Here is a 20,590-nt window from a genome sequence, read left to right on the forward strand (position 1 = left end):
TGAAGCAACTAGAATGTGGAAGAAAACACAAAGCTGGATACCTGGACAACAGAACACTGGAATAAATAGACAAGGACAAAGAGTGTGGCAGGGTCTTATCACTCAGGTTCCCATAGCTTACCTTCTCAAGAGGCCATCCTGATGATGGTGAGCCAGCTTGAGAATTATTTACGGAAAGTATTTAAGTCCCAGGTTGCTTTTGCCTAGCACCTGATATTCAACCATGGATTGATGTGTGATAGATGACAGAGAATATGAACCAATTTTAATATTAGCCTGAACAGAACATAATTAGGAAGAGAATTTGCTGTTCTGACTGCTGCAGAAAAGAAATTACACAAGGTTCATTCTAATGACTTAGGAGCATCTTTCTGATTCTTGCCCCACTACTCTGGATTGAACCAAAGAAACAGAAGCCCAGAGCCTCTACCTCTGCTTTCTAGAAGTCCCAGAGACAGAGACAGGCTACCAGGAAGCAGCTTTAAGACATAGCCTGCAAGCAAACAAGGCAAGGACACAGATTGAACAAGTCAGTACATAATGAACATTTAAGGAAAGTGGAAAAGAGGGAGAAGAGGGCAAAAGAGAGGAACAGATCAAAAAGGGAAGGAGTAAAGGGTCAAAGTATAGTGTGCTTTGAGGGGTGACAGGTTGGGGGAAGAAAGGGAAAAGAAAACAAAATTACCGAGTTATCCTAAGATAATTGTGTAAGAACAGGATGGATTCTGGAAGAAATTAACTCTGTGTATGTCCTGTATTATTTCCACAACCTAAGATGGGCAAAGGAAAGTATGTAAACTTTTGGCAGAGGTACTTTGGGAGGTTGGAAAGGGAGTAAGGATGGGGGTAGCAATGGGGGTGATATTCTTATGTAATGTTAAGGCCACAGACACTTTCCAGGCTCAGCTCCACATGGCTTCCTTAGAGCAAGCTGTTCAACCAGGGCACTTTACTTGGGTGGAGGGAGGCAGGAGTGGAAACTACAGGCCTAATTGCTAGGTCTCTCTCAGCTCTTCCAGGGAGCACAGGGCAGGAAATTCCTCAAATTCCAGGCTTGTGGGATCATTGCTGAGCTTAACCACAGAGCAAGAGAGAGAAGTAAAGAGGACTGCCTCCTCTCCATCTTTTTTCCCTTGCAGTTTTAAAGCATCAGCAAACTAAAAGGGTTTAGAGGAGCTGATTGCTAAGAGAAAGGTTGATTAAAGAAAGTCCCAGGTCTGGGAATCCCAGAAAAATTGGCTCTTTAGTTGAGTAAGGTTGAAGTCAAAAAGAGTCTGCTGTGGACTGGGCCAGGGGCATTTCCCAGGGTGATTTTGTTGTTGTTGTTGTTTAAGCTTTAAGGAATAACCAGTGGAAAGGAACTTGCTTTAGGAGACTTTGAGCAAGAACTGCCCTGTTGAAATAAATGGTGACCAAACAGTGAGCACATCAGAAGTGGTCTTGGGGTTCACAGTGTTTCTGGTAAAGGGGGAAACCAGTCAGATCTCCTCCCAGAGTACTGGGTGGGACAGTGAAAGCAGATACAGTTCTATGTGTCACCTCACTATTCCCTGAACAGCCCATACATTTCCTCACCTCCATGTTCCTTAAGCCCAAATGACCTCTTTTATCATATCTTTTTCCTTTTGAAATCTGGATTTGCCTTCAAGGTACACTTTAAATGTTTTTCTCTTAAGGCAGTCTTCTCCACTCCCCACAAAGAATAAACTATTTTTCCTTCTGTTTTCCAAAGAAAATTGGTGAATTTCAACATACTTATCTTTTGTTTTAATCATAGTGAACCATTTACTTCTTCCTCTTTCGCCAGGCTTTAACACTCCTGGAAGAAAGTTCAATTTATAACTTTTCTTTCACCTCTTTTCCCAGCACATAGCAGAGTTCCTGCCACACAATAAGTGCACACATACATGATGCTTGTTGCATAAGTATTCCAGTTATTTCAGTATGGTTTGTCTGCTTGGTGGGTCCCTATAATGAATATTTAATCCAAAGTCTGTATTCCAGCTAACAACATCTGTTCTTTATACTATTACTTATATGTGTTCAGTGAATATACTTTTTAAATATTGTCTTCACTAGAACAAAATTAGATACTGCTAAAATTCATGATCATGCTTTCCAAAGCTAAAAGGAAATGGCTTTTGCATTATCTGTAATCCTGCTCTTTCTCAATGATGTGGATAACTGAGATGTGAATGTTTTTGTCATAATAGATGATAGGACTGTCTTAAGGGCAATTGGCTTTATTGGGTTGGAGGAAGAAGAAGCAGTGGCTGCTGCAATTCTTCTCAGTTACACAGAGCACCTATTGTTGGAAGTCCTGTCCGCAGCAGCAACCAAAAAATGTCCAGTGTAGGTTGCAATCAAGGATTTATGTGCACCAAAACCTCAAAAACTCACAGTAAAAATGTTATATCCCAGACTTCATCCAAGGGCTGTTAAATTCTTTCTTGGGATTATAAAATTTTGTTAATTCTTCAGACCTGTCTGTCCCCTTTTGTTATTAGAATTTTTTTATGGGTGAACAGGATCGCTCTCTTTTTTTTTAAGATTTCATTTATTAATTTTTAGAGAGAGGGGAAAGGAGGGAGAGAGGGAGAGAAACATCAATGTGTGGTTGCCTCTTGCACACCCCCTACTGGGGACCTGGCCTGCAACCCAGGCATGTGCCCTGACTGGGAATCGAACCAGGGACCCTTTGGTTCCCAGGCCCATGCTCAATCCACTGAGCCACACCAGCCAGGGCAGGATCACTCTTAAATTGAACTTTAATGCAGATTCCCCACCAAGAAAAGAATTCAGCTGGCTGCAGGATGTCAAAATGACTTGTCTTCTGCTAATTCAGTCAGCTGGTGAAAGGATCACAGTCTATGAGGCATTAGCCACATCCCAGTTTCCTTCCTGACCACTAAATGAGCTGTGTGACTTTGAACAAGGTGTTTGATCTCTCTGGGCCTCAGTCATTCCTAACGTGAGGAAATCGGACTAGTTAAAAGCAGAGGCTCATTTTAACTGCAGTTTTTTAAAAAATCCTAACTCAAAGATACGCTTATTGATTTTAGAGAGAGGAAGGGGCAGGGGAGAGAGAGAGAGAGAAACAGAGATGTAAGAAACATTGATCAGTTGTCTCCTGTGTGTGCCCAACCGGGAATAGAACCTGCAACCTAGGTATGTGCCCTAACCAGAAATCAAACCTGTCTGCAACCTTTTGGTGAATGGGGCAATGCTGCAACCAACTGAGCAAACCAGCCAGGGCTTAGCTTTAGCTTTTTGTATTTATATATAAGATTATTAGGTTTTTAACCTTCCTTCCTTACCTAAGGAAGACCGAGAGGGTCCTAGAGCTTGTGTAGATGTGGTAACTCTGGTGGTCTTCATGAAAGGGGTTTTACTTAAAGTCCCTTAGGTTCACTTGTGAGATATGCTTATACTTACGAAGATACACACAAACAAACACACAACCACACACACACACACAACTTTGGATGAATATAATCCAACCTGAGGCATTGAATGTTGAAGGGACAAGAAATAATATTGAGTATAGTTATAGATGTTGCTAGTTTGGATATGTCTGGAGCAGGGCTCAGAAGGAGACATGGCATGGATTGCAAGGGGAGGAAGATATTCACTCCAGGTGTGTGATGGGTATAATTAAGGGTTGGGTCTTGGTGAGTAGCTATTAAAACCTTATGGACCTTTATTGTAGAGAACATTTTATAAATTTGACCCCAAAGGCAAGGGAAGTAAAGGCAAAAATAAACAAATGGAACTGTATCAAAACTAAAAAGCTTCTATACAGCAAAAGAAACTGACAACAAAACAAAAAGGCACCTGACCAAATGGGAGATGATATTTGCAAACAACTGCTCTGACAAAGTGTTAATATCTAAAATATATAAAGAACTCATGAAATCTAACACCAAACAAACAAACAATCTAATTAAAAATGAGCAAAGAACCTAAACAGACTCTTCTCCCAAGAAGACATATAAACAGCCAACAGATACAATGAAAAGACGTTCAACTTCACTAGCTGTTAGGAAAATGAAAATCAAAACTACAATGAAACTACAGTAAAAAATACAATAAATGTTTTTAAAAAATAAATAGAAATTAAAGAGATGCTACAATGAGATACCACCTCACATCTGTTAGAATAGCTATTACCAACAAGAGAAGTGTTGAAGAGGTTGAGGAGAAAAGGGAACCCTCATTCACTGCTGGTAGGAAACTAGACTGGTACAGCCACTATGGAAACAGTCAGGTGATCCCTCAAAAAATTAAGAATAGAATGACCTTATGACCCAGTAATTCCTCTCCTGGGTAGCTATCCAAAGAACTAGAAAACATTTATTCACAAAGATATATGCACCCCTATGCTCATTGCAGCATTATTTATGGTGACCAAGGCATGGAGACAACGAAAGTATCTTACGGTAGAGGATTAGATAGAGAAGATGTGGTACATATATACAATGGAATATTACTCAGCCATAAGAAAAGATGAAATACTTCCATTTGCAACAACATGGATGGACCATGAGAATATTATGCCAAGTGAAATAAGTAAGAAAAAGCTAAGAACCATATAATTTCACCCAAATGTGGGATAATAAACTGAAACTTGTGGATGCAGACAATAGTGGTGGTTACCAGAGGGAAGGGGGTGAGTGGTGAAAAGGGCTTAATATATGCTGATGAACATGATTTGCCCTTGGGTGGTGGGAACACAGTGCAATATACAGATCTTGTATCATGGAAAAGTACACTTGAAACTTTTATAATTCTATTAACCAATGTCACCCCAATAATTTAATTAAAAATTGAAAGAAAAAACATTATTATATACCTGGGTTCTCAATAGACAGCTATTGTGAGTTCTTGAAAAGTGGGCCAAGAAAATGAAGTTTGAGAGACTACATTCAGATTTTTGGGCTTATGAAATTAAGGAAGGGCAAAATGCAGGCACCATGCTGAAGGGGCCATTATTTAAATGAAACCAGTGGGATATGAATAGTATGGAAAATGTTATTAATATCTGAAGAAAGGGATTCTTGGAATTAGATCTATTCATTCACTTAACTTGTGCTAAACTCTTGCTAAGTTCAGGGGCATCGGTTTTGGAGGTGACTTTAGAGGTGATCTATTACATGAATTAGGAAACTGAATATCAGATAAGGGTTGGGACCTGCCCAATACCACACAGCTGATTCTGACCAGTGGAGTGCTCTTTTTTTCTTTTTTTTTCTTTTTTTTTAAATTTTTATTGAATTTATTGGGGTGACATTGGTTAATAAAATTACATGGATTTCAGGTGTACAATTCTATAATACTTCATCTGTATATTATATTGTGTGCTCACCACCCCAAGTCAAGTCTCTATCCATCACAGTTTATGCCCCCTTATCCTCTTCTCCTGACCCCCCTTTCTTTCTGTTAATCAGCATCAGTGTCTATGAGAGTTTTCTTTTCCTTTTTTTTTTTTTTTATGCTTAACCCCTTCACTTTTTTCATCCAGCCCTGCAATCCCCTTCCCTTCTGACAGCTGTCAGTCTGTTCTCCATCTATGAATCTGGTCCTATTTTGTTAGTATATTCTGTTCATTAGATTTCGTATATGAGTGAAATCGTGGTACTTGTCTTTCTCTGACTGGCTTATCTCACTTAGCACAATGTTCTCCAGGTCCGTCTACACTGTCTCCGAGGGTAAGATTTCCTCCTTTTTTATGTCTGAGTAGTATTCCACTCATCTGCTGACTGTCACTTGGGCTGCTTCTAAATCTTGGTTATTATAAATAATGTTGCAATGAACACAGGGTGCATACAGTCTTTTCAGTTAGTGTTTTGAGTTTATCAGATATATTCCCAGAAGTATAATCACTGGGTGATAAGGCAGTTGTATTTTTTAATTTTTTTGTGGTATCTCCATACTGTTTTCTACAGTTGCTGCACCAACTACATCCCCCACCCCCAGTCTGCAACAGTACATCAGGGCTCCCCTTTCTCCACATCCTCCTCAGCATTTGTTGTTTGTTGTTTATTGATGGTAGCCATTCTGACAGGTGTGAAATGATCTCTCATTGTAGTTTTAGTCTGCATTTCTCTGATGATTAGTGACCTTGAGCATCTTTTTATGTCTGTTGGCCACCTGCATGTCCCCTTTGGAGAAGTGTCTATTCAAGTCCTTTGCCCATTTTTTAGTTGGATTGTTTGGTTTTTTGGTGTTGAGTTATAAGTTCTCTATAAATTTTGGATATTAACCCCTTATTAGATATATCATTGGTGAATATGTTCTCCGATTCTGCTGGCTGTCTTTTATTTTGTTGATGTTCCCTTTGCTGTGCAAAAAGTTTTTAGTTTGACGTAGTCCCATTTTTCTTTGTTCCTCTTGCCTGAAGCAAATTATCAGAAAAAAAATATTGCTACAAAAATACCTAGGAATTTACTTCCTATGATTCCTTCTGGGATGTTTATGGTTTCAAGTCTAACATTTGAGTCTTTGATCCATTTTGGGTTTTCTTGTGTACAGGTTAAGAAGTTCACATTCCAGCCTATTAGTTTCTTCTGTGTTTAATTCACATGAGAGAGTCCTTTAAAACCTTACCTATTTAGTGACCTAGTAGAATTTTGTTACTGATCATAGGCAGGTGATGAATAGCCCAGAAGCCTTTGTTATGCACCCAAAGCCCAGTCTCCTGTGGGGCTCCCAGAGCAGCCAGAGAACCACTCTTAGCTCCATTCCACTTGAAGAGAGAAAACATCATTATGCCATTACATTCACAATTCATTATTAACACATTGAAAGTGCCCTTAAACTTGACTGTTTCTCAGCACAACGTCTACTACTCTTTCATTGTTGAAGAAAATGGTGGGACTTATCCCAGACACAAAAAATACAAAGCAATTGTGGTCAGGTCTGAAATTTACCAAAGCAGCCCAATCTCTGGCATTTTCTTTTCTTTGCAAAAGCCTTATTTGGTTTGTGTTCTTTTGAAATCATCAGTCAGGTGCCTTTGACTTGTAGGCCAGTCAATCAGGTGGAGTGCTCTTTCTACCATAGCTAAGTACCACCTTATTCACTGACCTCAATTTCTCTATTAAACTTGTGTTTAGTGCCTGAGGGGATCCTCTGGGTATAGAGCAGCCTAACAGACTACAGGATCTCTACTATAGATCTGCTGTCCCCTACAGTCAAAAGTCAAGATTTGTCTAGATCTTTTGCCAGATACCCAAATTCCAGGCCTGAGATTTAAACTTCCCACGCAACCTCTTGCACAGATTGCACAATAACTTAATCAGAATGGAGGGAGAGTGCCCAAGTATTCAAGAAGATACTGTTCCACTAGGGTCCTCTCTTGCCCATCTATATCTGTATTCCTTTAAATAGTGTAAGGGCATGTGCAGAACTTGTGCTAAAGTGCCTAGGCCTTATTTCCAGCTTGTTTCTTACTCCTGTAGACTTTTATCTGCACATACCCACACAGGATTTCATCCAGAAAGAGCAAGGTTGAGCCAGGAGTGAGTGACCACCCTAGATGATGTTAGGGTCCCCAGTTACCTTATAAAATTTTTTTTGGAGCCCTGGGTAGCCCTTTCTCCTCTTCATAGGTTTAACCTGAAGCCATGAAATGGCCAAGCAATTGCAAAGTTCTGGCTTGGAAGGCTAGGCCTTTCTCTTTGGACCTTAGCAAGGGCAAAAACTCTAAGTTGTACCCATTCAGCAATCATCTCATCACCAATTGTCCTTTGGGAGTGGTAAGGAGCAGTAGAAGAGAGCAGGACCCAAATGGATAGGGCTATGCTTTATCACCCTGTCTACAAACATACATCATCCTGTTATTGATGGTAAGGTCTTCACAGTTTTAGACAGTCAACAGTATGTTTTCATTTCAGTTTCAATCTGACAAGCATTTATTGAGTGTCAGGCATTAAGTGTCCAGGAAACAGAGATAAATACAATATAATTGCCTTCAAACAGCACATAGTTATGTACATTTTTATTGAAGACCAGCATAACACCTATATCAGACATAGCAAAGAGACTAACTGCAGAGGAAAGTGTTTGAGAATAAAGAACAAGTGACATAGTTATGGAAATCCCCTGACCACCAGACCTGCCAGCAATTCTCCCTTCTCTGATTAGAAGGCAACTCGGGGTACAATGCAAAGAGCACAGAGTATGAATTAGGAGATTTGGGTGTCTAATCCCAGCATTGCAATTAATCCATATGCATCAAGCAAATCAATGGACTAATCTGGTGATACTCAGTATCCTAACTCTAAATTGAGGTGCCATTAAACACTTTTTTAGTTCTCTTCCATCTTTAAAATGGAGTCAATCTAGGAAGGCTTACTGGAAGAAGTGCAATTTCAGTGTTAAAAAATGGGAAAACATTGTTATTGTTATTGTTCTGGGAAAGGTATCTCTGTTATGCAGTATCATCTGGGAAAAATAGAGGTGGGAAGGAGTGGAGAAAGGCAGAAAATGGAGACGAAGGGTTTGAACAGATATTGTGAACAAGTAGTGTAGGAATTGGTTAAGCTGGAGCTCGAGTGCAGGAAGGCCTTTGGACCCAGTTCTGGAAGATCATACCTAAAGGCATGATAGTTTATAGTGGGGAACTTGAAACAGACCTGGCAGAGGGAATCCAGATGTTTGGATGGTTTCCCTAAAGCAAGTCCCCTCCACCCCCAACTTGGCAGGATTGCCCTGACCTCAGAATTAAATGCAGCTTACCACCAGCTGCATTTTTAGAAGGAGAAATGGTAGTGTAGCAAAACTGAGACAGTAATTTCTCATAGGTTGGAACTGCTTGCCCTAAATTGAGGAAACCAGATTTAAAAAGAAGTCCTCTCTTCAGATTCCCTCAGTAACAGCTGTGGGCAGCCCAGGTGTGGCTGGCAGATACCCTGTCACCAAGGTGACCCATAGTAACTCCTACACAGAGCTCATCCTCCAATCTGTGGAGAAGGCATCATCAATTTTTTTTTCCTTCTTGGCCTTGATTCCACTTGTTATTATCAACAGTCACTGAGTCTTATGTTTGGAACTAACTAGTGGACTTTGAACACAGCTGGGCACTGAGGATGAAAAAAGTCAGAAGTATCCTCCCCTGTTTTCCCCTATTCACTATCCTACCAGGAAAGGGATGGAATGTATACAAATAACTCAAAATATACATTTCATTCAGTGTGGTGGAGGCACTGAGTAGAAGAGGGGAAGAGGATAGAAAGGTAAGAACTGTAATGAAAGGAACACAATAAGGAAAGGAGAAAGAGAGAAATCAGGAAATTTGACTAAGAAACAGGAGTTGGAAAAATAAAAGTAGAAGAAAGAAGTAGAGCAAAAGAAAAAGAGAAGCAAGGAAATAGGATTCTGAGGCAAGCAACAAAGCTAAGGCTGCTACAAGGAGAAGGACAGGTGGCCCAGAGCAGGCAGCTGAGACAGGAAACAAAGGAGAATGCGGGGGAGGGGACTACAGCAAAGGGGATCTTGGGAGACTGGAGGGAAAGGCCAGGCAGAAAATAGCCACGGAAGGAAGCAGGGAAGAGAGAAGATAAACATCAGGATAAGGAGGGAGAGAGATATGGCCTGAAAAAGGGAGAAAACAAGGTAGCAAAAGAGGAGGCCCAAAGTGTGAGAGGACAAGAAGAGGGGAATTGGGAGCAAAGGAAAGAGAGAGGAGAGGGCAGGCAAAAACTGGCAGAAACTAGGAGGGGGCCAAAGAAGAGGCATGCATGGCTGGTTTAATGAGCCACTCTCCTCTCCTACTCCCCAGAGAAAGTGCAGTCAATTATGCCTTCATCCTCCTGGGCTGGAGGATGTCAGGTGGTCTGAAGAAATGCCCTCACCAAGCAAAATAGCAGAGGACATAGGGCAGGGGAAGGTAGGAGTACTTAGTTGGCAGGATGACAGAGGGACCCCTTCCCTGGATCAACCAGGTCTCCCTCAGACTGCTGGCCTGCACGCTGCCAGCCTCAAGGGGTGGTGGTAGGGGACACACTTATTTTGCTTAGCATGTGGGCTCTGCTGTCCTTTCTGGGAAGTCAAGAGAGCCTAAGGCTTTGAGAGAAGGGGAAAGCTGAGGGAAGAGCTACATGCAGAGGTTTCCTTTCCCCAGCACCTTCATGGGGCCTTTCTCTCAGTCCAGTACTATCTGGTACTATTGCTTCACCTTTGAATCTCAGAGGCAAGGAAAGCAATCCAGGGGCAAGTGAACCTTCAGCCACAGGTGGCTTAAGCTTTCTCCCTGCTCCTGTTCTGTTGGATAATATAGAAACTGACTAAAATGTACTAACCACACCCTGGATTTACTTATCTGGGCTCACAATGGATGAAACACTCTCAGGGTGCCATGGAGAGCAGAAGGGTAAGTGGGAGACCACCACTGACAAATGAGTAGTTTGTAATCTAATGGGGACTTGTAAGAAATTGGAGACAGTATACATAGGGAATCTGAGAAGTGAGACTCTGTGGAAAGGTGGAAAGAACATGGCTTTTGAAGTCAGAAATACTTGGTTGTAACCCCAGCTGTACTGCTTATTAGGTGTCAGGCAGATTTCCTTATGTACTAACCCTGTGCCAAGCACCCTTCTAAATGATATTAATGCATTTGATCCTCACAATGATCAAATGAGATTGGTATTTTTCATCACCCCCATTTTATAGAAAAGGAATTTCACAGAGGAATTAAGTAGATTGTCCAAAGTGTGACAACTAAGATGTGACCAGGCATCTGGGATTGTAATCAGACAGTCTGACCTGGAGACCATGCTGCTAACCGCCCTGCTCTAAAGTCTTTCTCTGGAATGGTGATAATGCAACTGAGCATAGGACTATGGGGAAGATTAGATCAGCTGCAAGAGCTTGGCACATAGTTCTTGGCACACAGTCCTTAATATGTCTGTGTCATCTCAGAGCAAGACAGTAGATGATTAACTGCCATTTGAGTAGCATAGCCAGGATGCTCAAAGCAAGGAAATATCACTTGTCTTTAGGGTGTCCTAGGAAGCATGACGACCATGAAGAATTAATAGTTTAATCTTAGGGATAGAATAGGGCACCCTCAGGGAAGGGATAATAATCCACAGAGACCGCTTCATAAAGGACCAATACTCCTACCTCCCCACTGCACCCACGTACTGTTTTTACTAATGGTATTTCTCCTTACTCTCCTACACAACCCCTCCTTTACCATCCCCTGCTTAATAACTGCCAAGTCCCTAATGTCAGGCCTGCTCACTCGTGCCTCCAGGCTTGGAATATGTCACTGTCACTAATTGGAATGTCCTGTCTTACTCTATTACCAATCCTCAATTTTCATCTGCAGAATCAGCCTCAGTACTCCAAGAGGAATCATGACTTTATTTACCTTTTCTGCTGCTCAGATTCTCCTTGGTGCCTGAGTCTTCACAGTGTACTGCTACATGGACATTTGTACTAGTTGGTTTATTATTTGAACAAACACTCCCTAATGTTAGGGAATGTGTAGCTATGTCCCATCCAGAATGACTAGAGATGGATTAATACAACTTAAATAAAGTTTAGAGAGAATTTGGGCTATTTCTCTTTAGCTGTTCCCTAACATGAGTGGAAATCTACCTTTTCATTGTAGCAACCAGCTTTTGCAATGATCTTTCAATATTCATCCCATTTGCTGATGATATGTTAGGAGGCCTTAAGCCATGCACAGGAGACCTGGTGAACAAGACAGTTTCCATATCTGGGGATAGAAAACACAGGAAGCATTTTTCCCCCTGATAAGCTATGGGATGCTTTGGCATCTTAGGGGTTTGTTCAGATATTTATTAATTTTTTCTCCCTCTTTTTCTAAGCAACATAGATAGCAGTTTTCAGTTTACTAGCACTTCACAGTCCCTTTGTTTAATTTTTACCACATTCCTGTGAAGTAGGTAGTATTATTTCCATTTCATAAGTAGGCAAACTGATACTGAGGATAATTCTGTTGTTCTGGAGCTGGGTAGCTAGGTAAATCCAGGTGCAGCCAAGATGAAGGTCTTACTCTTTTTCTAGGTATTAGTACATATCTCACTTCCAAGCACTGTCTGGTAAAAATTATTCTACCCAGAGGCTTTATTTCTATTTTAGTTGGAATAAATGACTTTTATCTCTGTGGTCATCTGCTCAAATCTATATTAGGCACGTGATTGTGTCTCACTCTGTATGGACACAATACAAAGAGACATATATGGCCCAGCCTCTGCCCTCCAGGGGCTATAGTCTAAGCCAAAGCACTGACATGGATAAGCCTGTGCAGGGCATTTAGGCAGCAGAATGAAAACAATAACCTAAAGTGAATCAACAGCCAAGTATTTACAAGACTGTGCAAGGCAAGAATAAGTGCATTTTAGGTGTGGGACAGAAAAAACAACTCTTGCCAAGCTGCCCGGCCAGATCTTCACAGTGCCTGATCATGGGAGAACATTTTAATATCATCCTAATTCTCCTCTTGGTATAACAAAAGCCTCTGTGTGTGTGTGTATGTGTGTGTGTACTCTCCTTCAGGCTGCCAGTGCTCAATCTGGTTGGTTATAAGGCAAGTATTGTGGGAGTCCTATATTTAGATAATGACAAGGAAAATTTTATCCCTTCTGTAGCAATATAGTAAAGTTTACTCTCCTCTAATATACATCAAGTGTCAAGTTTCTCTCTTAATACCAAGCTTTTATGAGGTGGAATGAATACTTGTAATATCAGGGGGAGAGAGAGAGGGAGAGAGACTCAAATAGCAACTCTGAAATTAGAGAGATATGAATTTTAATCCTAGACCTGTTAATATTTAGTCATATTCATAACATTGGGCAACTGAGCTAAGCTTACCAAACTTCAGTTTTGTGCAACTGGAGAAATTATCTTTACCTTGCAGGGTTATAACAAGAATTAAGTGAGATTGTGTGTATAAAATTTTCTATAACCTGGTGATGATTACTTTTATTAAATTTTTAATTTTGCATTTTTAGTAGGTAATTTACATGGTACAGAATTCATAATGCAAAAGGGTAAACAGTAAAATCTCTCCAGTTTTTATCATCTAGCTGCCATTTCTCTTCTCCTTATGTATTTGGTTCTCACAAAATCTCTGTATAGTAGGCAGAACAGGACTGAATATTACAATTTTTCAGGAATGGAAACTGAAGCCCAGACAGGTTAAACAATTTACCTAAGATCTCCCAGATGAAAATGGTAAGTTTATAACCCAGGTCCCTACTAATAACCCAGCTTGTTGTAGTTCACCTTTCACAGTAGAAGACATGATCAGAGATGGACTCCAAGTTGCTGCATCTTGTGCTTTCGGACCATAGACTCTGGAAAATCTTGTGGAAACTCTTGATCCCTCAACACTCCCTCATGCCACTCAGACTCTCACATATAATTTTATATGGTTTCTCTGCCAGTAGAAACTTAAACCAACACTATGACTTCTTTATATCCTCCACAGGGTTTTAGCTCTATGGGACTTCTCTGGACAGCAATGGCACACGCCCAATGACTTTCAAACAGAGTCTGATACCCAAAAAGCCCAGGGTTCTGGAGTCAGAAGATCTGGATTTCACTCCTGGCCATGGCCTGTCTTAGCTTTGTGACCTTGGGCAAGTCCCTGAATTCTCTTAAGTTTCATTCCCTTCACTTATTAAATGGGATTGGTGTTCTCTGTCCCCAAGAGTTGTCTACTAACATTTATTTTTTAATTTATATTTTATTGCTTATGCCATTATAGTTGTCTCAGTTTTTCCCCCTTTGTTCCCCTCTATGAACAGCCTGCCCCCACTCACTCAGACAATCCCCACACCATTGTTAATGTCCATGGGTCATGCATATATGTTCCTTGGCAACTCAATTCCCTATGCTGCACTTTATATTCCCATAGCTCTACTGTAACTACCAATTTGTACTTCTTAATCCCTTCACATTTTTTGCACATTTCCCAGACCTTCCTCTTATCTGGCAAGCATCAACACTTCTCTGATTCTGTTTATGTTCTGCTTGTTTGTTTATTTTATTTTTTAGAATCAACTATTGATAAATATATACTTATTGTCATTTTATTCATATTTTCATCTTTTTAAAGAGGACCCTTTCCATTTTGTGTAATACTGGTTTGGTGGTGATAAACTCCTTCAGCTTTTTCTTGTCTGGGAAGCTCTTTACCTGTCCTTCCATTCTAAATGATAGCTTTGCTGAGTAGAGCAATCTTGGGTGTAGGTCCTTGCCTTTCATGACTTCCAATACCTCTTTCCAGCTCCTTCTTGCCTGTAAAATTTCATTTGAGAAATTAGCTGACAGTCTTATGGGAGCTCCGTTGTAGGTTAATAACTGCTTTTCTCTTGCTGCTTTTAAGATTCTCTCCTTGTCTTTAGTATTTGGCATTTTAATTAGCATGTGCCTTGGTGTGGGCCTCTTTGGGTTCATATTGTTTGGGACTCTCTGCACTTCCTAGATTTGCATGTCTATTTCCTTCACCAAGTAAGGAAAATTTTCTGTTATTATTTTTAAAAATAGGCTTCCAATTTCTTGCTGTCTCTCTTCTTCTTTCGGTATCTCCATGATGCAAATGTTGGTATTCTTGAAGTTGTCCCAGAGGCTCCTTATTTTATCCTCATTTCTTGTATTATTTTTCCTCTTTCTGTCTGGTTCATTGTTTTTTGCTTCCTTATATTCCATATCACTGATTTGATTTTCATCTTCATCCACTTTACTGTTGATTTCCTATACATTGTTCTTTATTTCAATTAGTGTCCCTTTTGTTTCTGACTAGATTTTTTTTATGCTGTTGATGTCCTCACTAAGTTCCTTGAGCATCCTTATTACCAGTGTTTTGAACTGTACATCTAGTAGATTGCTTGTCTCCACTTTGTTTAGTTCTCTTTTCTGGAGATTTGTTCTCTTCCTTCATTTGGGCCAAGTTTCTTTTCTTCCCATTATGGCAGCCTCCCTGTGTTTGTTTCTATGTATTAGGTAGAGCTACTACATGTCCCAGGCTTGGTAGAATGGCCTAATGTAGTAGGTGTCCTGTAGAGTCCAGTGGCACAGCTTTTCCTATTACCCAAGCTAGATGCTCAAGGTGCACCCACTGTATGGGCTGTATTCACCCTCCTGTTGTAGTTGAGCCTTGATTGTTGTTGGCATGTCCAAGGCCAGCCACCACCTGTGTCTTATCCAGGGTCACACAGCATAAGCTACAAAGCAATCTGCAGATGACTGCTACTTGTGCAGGGCTTGGAGGTGCCCAGGTAAGACCAAGCTGTGAACTAGGGCCAGCTGCTGCTAGTGCTGGGCCTGGGGTGACTTAGAGAGAAGTACTCTGCTTGCTGAAGCCAGATGTTGCCTGTTTCAGAGAATTTAGAGAATTCTGACGCATGGGCCAAGACAAGCCATTTGTATGAAAAAGCCACTGGAAATAATTGGGGTGGTTGTGAAAGCTGAGTGGGATATAGTGTCAGGGAACCACCAGGGTAGGGTAAAAAGTGTGAGCCAGGTTGATGGAGTCTTAGATATGGTGCCCACCTGTCAGCTCTGTGGCTATTTGCATGGAGGGCTCAAAAGGAACAATGGCCTCTGCCAGCACTTTTGTCTGGGAAAAAGCTGACCCCCCAACTCTTGCCCTGATGCCAGACAATTCAGTTTCCTCTTCATATGTCTCATACCTTTCCATCTGCTTCCCCCACACTGGAGCTCAGGGGGAGTGAGTCCATGTAAGTGTTTGTTCTGACCCCTTTAAGAGGAACTGCCTGGGACTCTAGGAATTTTTGTTTTCTACAGCCTTAATCCCTGCTGGTTTTTATAGTCAAAAGTTATGGCAACTTCTCTTCCTGGCAGTGGAACCCTGGGCTGGAGAGTCTCGTGTGGGGCTGGGACCTCTCGCTCGCAAGATATCCCTCCTGATTTTTTTTCTGCCACATGTTGGTATAGGACCAGCCTGTTCTGCATCTCCACGCCTCCTGTCAGTCTCAATGAGATTTCTTCCTTAATTCTGTAGTTCATTTCTTCTTTAATCCCAAAGTTGTAGGACTTCCATTCATCTTGATTTCTGATGATTCTGAATGATGGTTGTTTTATAGTTTAGTTGTAATTTTGATATGGTTGTTCGAGGAGGCAAGCTATGTTCACCTATGTTGCCTTCTTGACCAGAAGCTCTACTAACATTTATAAAGACATTTTGCAAACAGTGAAATTATAAAAGAAATCTAAGATATTCTTGCAAAGCTTGGAGGGAGTGAGGAAATCAGAAAATAAACTCATACTTAGAATTTCATCCAGTGCCTTAGAGAATGCCTATACTACTTGGTGGAAGATATATTGCGGTTACTTATTGGAGCTTCACTGTACTGTGTGTCCTCTCTGGATTTAGCACCCATTGTTAAGGTCCCCAGTAATAGGTGTGAATGCCAACTCTTGTAGCATTGAACATCACATCATTAAATCTGAACTCCATCTGCTTGTTCTGGTTCTAAGTTAGTGATAATCTCATTAAGATGTGTCTCATTAAGACATTTGTAAGATGGAGCCAGCAAACATCTTAGTAGATTGAGGCTGTTGCCTGGGAAAGCATCCTGTACCTTCCCCCATTCATTAATGAATATGGGAGATTTTATCCCCCCCAAAAAAATGTTAATTAGACATTGTTCTGAACAGGGATATTTCACAAATGAATTAAACCCAATCTAATCAACAAGCCAGCTCTATGCTTCAGGTCCCCTGAATAAAAGGGAATTAATTTAAGACAGTAATGGGAAATTAATGGTAGGATGTCTTCCCTAATATTGAAGAGTAAGTAGGAAGATTTCCTTTGGTTCTAGCACCTCTTCTTTGATGCCAGCTACCTTTGTTCTCCTGTATCCTTTTTCTTCTAATTCCTTCCTCTTTATTCGTTTTTTTTTTTTCTTCTCTGCACCACATATACACACACATACATTTTTGTCCAGGAGGACTGGAGAGTTTGGATTCCATTCTTGTTACAGAAATGGGCCTGCATTGCCCTGTGGACACTGATACTTCCTGGGTATACTAGTCTTTAGCTTGGGGCTAGAATGGAATGGAGACAGACTATACCTAGTCAGAAGACCTCAACTGCAATTCTTTTTTATCAGTCACCACCTTTCATTGTGGATGAATCAGTGAATCTTTTAAAGAAATTAATTTTCCCATAAGAAAGTGAGGTATATAATACTTGAGTCCCATGGGTATTCAGTATGTACCCAATAAATATTTTTTGAATCTAATGACTGGGTGACATCTGAAAACACTGTGGCCTGGTATTAAATGCCTGGTACTGAGTCCCCTGTGGAGCAGAATGGGAAGAACCAGAGGACTGTCATTTGATGGGGTAGAGATTACGGAAGCCTGAATGTTTTCCATTCAAAGGAGAACAAGATAGGGCAAAACTAGGTATTAGGCATTTGATATGTGAAGGGAGCTGGGGGAATAGGGCCTGCTTTGGAACTAGAGCAGGAAGGAAAAGTTGAAGGCAGGGATTTTTTCTTGCCATGGGAAGAAAGTCACTTACATAGAGATCTGGAGGTGTTGGAGAGGATAGGGTGGAGGCTTGGGTGTGTGTCGCCAAAGCAGAAATATGATCTCCACCTGGAGGAAGGTAGATGAGATTGCTGTAGGTATGGGGCAGAACTCACTTCTCCGTAGTACCTCAGTGCCTGGCATTTAATAGGTATTTCAGTGAATGTATGAAGTTGAGTTTTATGTGATAAGCTGTAAGGGAATTGGAAGCCCATCCCATTGTCTCTGGGATTACAGTCGTCCCTCGCTATATCGCGGTTACTTATTGGAGCTTCACTGTATTGTGGGTTTTTTAAAAAATATATCTAATTCTGTATTGCAGAGTTTTCACTATATTGTGGGATTTTGCAGTATATAGGTATTTCTATAATATTTATGATTTTAATTATTTTTGCCTAAAAATTTAAAACAATATAAAAATATAAAAATGCTAATTCACATATATTAAAAGAATATTAAATCAAAATAAAATACAGTATGTATTTCATCAGCGGATGAATACCCTACTGTACACAATGGAAACGCAGTACGCCACTACCGCTTGCGCAAGTTTGCCAACTTGAGATTGTACATGGCACACTATTGGCTGATGGAATGGAAGGTGACCAACCACAGCACTGTGTTCTGTATCCTGGGCGCTGATTGGCTCAGTGACCATAGCATTGGTCTGTTTGCTCTCCTCCACTGTGCTCATATGTTCAGCATCTCTCCTTGTCTACTTCACATCAATGTCTGGTCGCTGCGCATAGTGTTGCTCTACAGTGTCGTGTTTTTGTGGAGTTTTCGTAAAAGTTTTAATTTATTTCAAGCTGTATGATGCCACCCAAATGTTCTGTACCTCCTAAGGCTTCTGGCAGTGAACCCAAGTGCCAGAGCAATATGCTTACCTTCAAAGAAAAGGTGGAATTTCTCGACATGTTAAAGGAAGGCAAAAGCTATGCAGCTGTAGGCCGCCATTATGGGATCAAGGAATCTACTGTTTGCTACATAAAGAAGAGAAGAACATTAGGTCTACGGCAACAATGACTTTTAAGAAGACTGCAAAGAGGGCGGTTGGTCACTTCCTACAATAAGGACATTGTGAGGATGGAATCTTCATTGGCCCTGTGGATAAATGACTACAGGAAGAAAAATATCTCGTTGGATACCAACACCATCTTGATGAAGGCCAAGAAACTTGATGATAGTTTTGTGGAAAGCATGGATGTTCTTGATGGTGACAAGGATGAAGATGAGGACAACGATGCAGAAACAGGACTGTCGAGTGCTTCTCCCACCAGACCAACCCCATTCAGTGCCAGCAAGGTCTGGTTTGACAAAGTTTAGAGACGCTTTGGACTCAAGAGCATTTCTCTGCATGGAGAAGCTGCCTCTGTGGATAAAAAGAAGCTCTAGCAACTCCCCATAACTATGTTCATCACTCAGACAAAGAGATCAGTTACGCCTATGCCGTTAGCAGAAATAGAAGTTACGGCCCAGGGTGAAGATACTGCACCACCTGATGGAGCGCTTGATGAAGCCTTCAGAAGAGCTGTAATGCTCTTCTTGGCTGTGCAGTACATTCATCTCATTGTCACCACCTTAATTGCCATCAGTACTACAAAGTTACATAATTCATGATCTTCATCATTCAAGTTATAGTGTACTTCACTGGTGAGTACCCATATAGAATTTTATGTTGTTAAAATTACGTAGGTTTAAGAGTGTAGAAAGTGTTTAAGAGCATATGAAGTGTTTATAAGAGTGTGGGATAGGTTAATAAGAGAGTGGGAAAGGTTTATAGGAGTGTGGGAAGGGTTTATAAAGCCTTAAAATATATATAAATAATAAAATAAGTGTAACTCCACTACTTCGAGGCTTTTCACCTATGGAGGGGGTCTCTGGAACGTAACTCTTGTGATAGGTGAAGGATCACTGTACTAGGAGTCAGAACAGTATTGAAGGCAGAATTTTTTTTTTAAATATTTTATTTATTTATTTTTAGAGAGGGAAGGGGGAGAGAGAGAGAGAGAGAGAGAGAGAGAGACATCAATGTGCGGTTGCTGGGGGTTATGGCCTGCAACCCAGGAATGTACCCTGGCTGGGAATCGAACCTGGGACACTTTGGTTCCCAGCCCGCGCTCAATCCAGTGAGCTACGCCAGCCAGGGCTTGAAGGCAGAATTTTTATTTTTATTTTCCATAGGAATGGGATACAGAAGGTAGAGTGTGAAAAGGGAAGTTCTTCCAAGCATGTCTGAGAAGAGAGATGCCTTCCTTTAACTCCATTCTGCCCTAGGAGTAAGACCCCACACCTCAAAAAGCACTATTTTTACTAGTTGTACCCAGTCTCTTTGCATTTCCTCCCCAACCTAGGATAGGGAATCTCTGCTTTCTTTTGAGAATACCTTCATCACTATCCCCATGATGCATCTTTACAGAAAACATGAGTGACCGACCGCCTTGCCTCTCACCTCAGAGGACCTCAGAGTTCTCAGCCAGAAGAGTGAGCTTTTTGTTGTTATTATACCATAGTACATTCTCTTCTTTACTTTGCAAGTCATTTTATTTTTAATCCCCACCACTACCCCAATCAGGAAGTTGTTTGGTCCTTGTCTTGAACCTACTGCTGCAGTCCATTCTCTCTTGTTTCACCCTTACCAAATAATCACTTGGCACTGTGGAGATGATACTTGAGAGAGACAGAATATGAAGTTTTTCTTTATCCTTCTTCTCATTGTTTCTAGGTGCCTCAGTTTCCCATAGATTATCCTCTTACAATTTCCATTCCATTTTATGTTCAAGTACTTGGCATGCTTCATACCCCTGAAACCTAGGTTCTAATAAAATCCTGAGAAATGCCCCAAATAGAATGGAGTTGTCAAATTCTTTTATTACCTGGTGTACAGGAATGTGTATATAAGCCACTGGCACATGATGTTATGTTCCTCCCTTGTGGTTTAGTAAAAAGAGTGAGTGCATATTTAGGAGTCAAGAGATGTGGGTTCAAGACAGAAAACTGTACTTGAACAATTTAAAAAAGAAGAGAGAGATGTGGGTTCAAGTTCATAGTCCCT

The 20,590-nt window shown here is 40.8% G+C and overlaps 1 protein-coding gene and 1 long non-coding RNA gene across 6 annotated transcripts in view; both read left to right on the plus strand.

Annotated features, from left to right (window-relative positions):
- The window catches only part of KIRREL1 (kirre like nephrin family adhesion molecule 1), a 116,067-nt gene that overhangs the window by 24,114 nt on the left and 71,363 nt on the right, over positions 1 to 20,590 (plus strand). The window lies entirely within an intron of this gene.
- LOC118498125 lies at positions 4,276 to 10,330 on the plus strand. Its single transcript, XR_004900647.1, has 2 exons — positions 4,276 to 5,222; positions 7,040 to 10,330. It is a non-coding gene; the product is annotated as an uncharacterized LOC118498125 (long non-coding RNA).

This window comes from Phyllostomus discolor, chromosome 14 (genome assembly GCF_004126475.2).
Source record: "Phyllostomus discolor isolate MPI-MPIP mPhyDis1 chromosome 14, mPhyDis1.pri.v3, whole genome shotgun sequence".
Lineage (NCBI taxonomy): Eukaryota > Metazoa > Chordata > Mammalia > Chiroptera > Phyllostomidae > Phyllostomus > Phyllostomus discolor.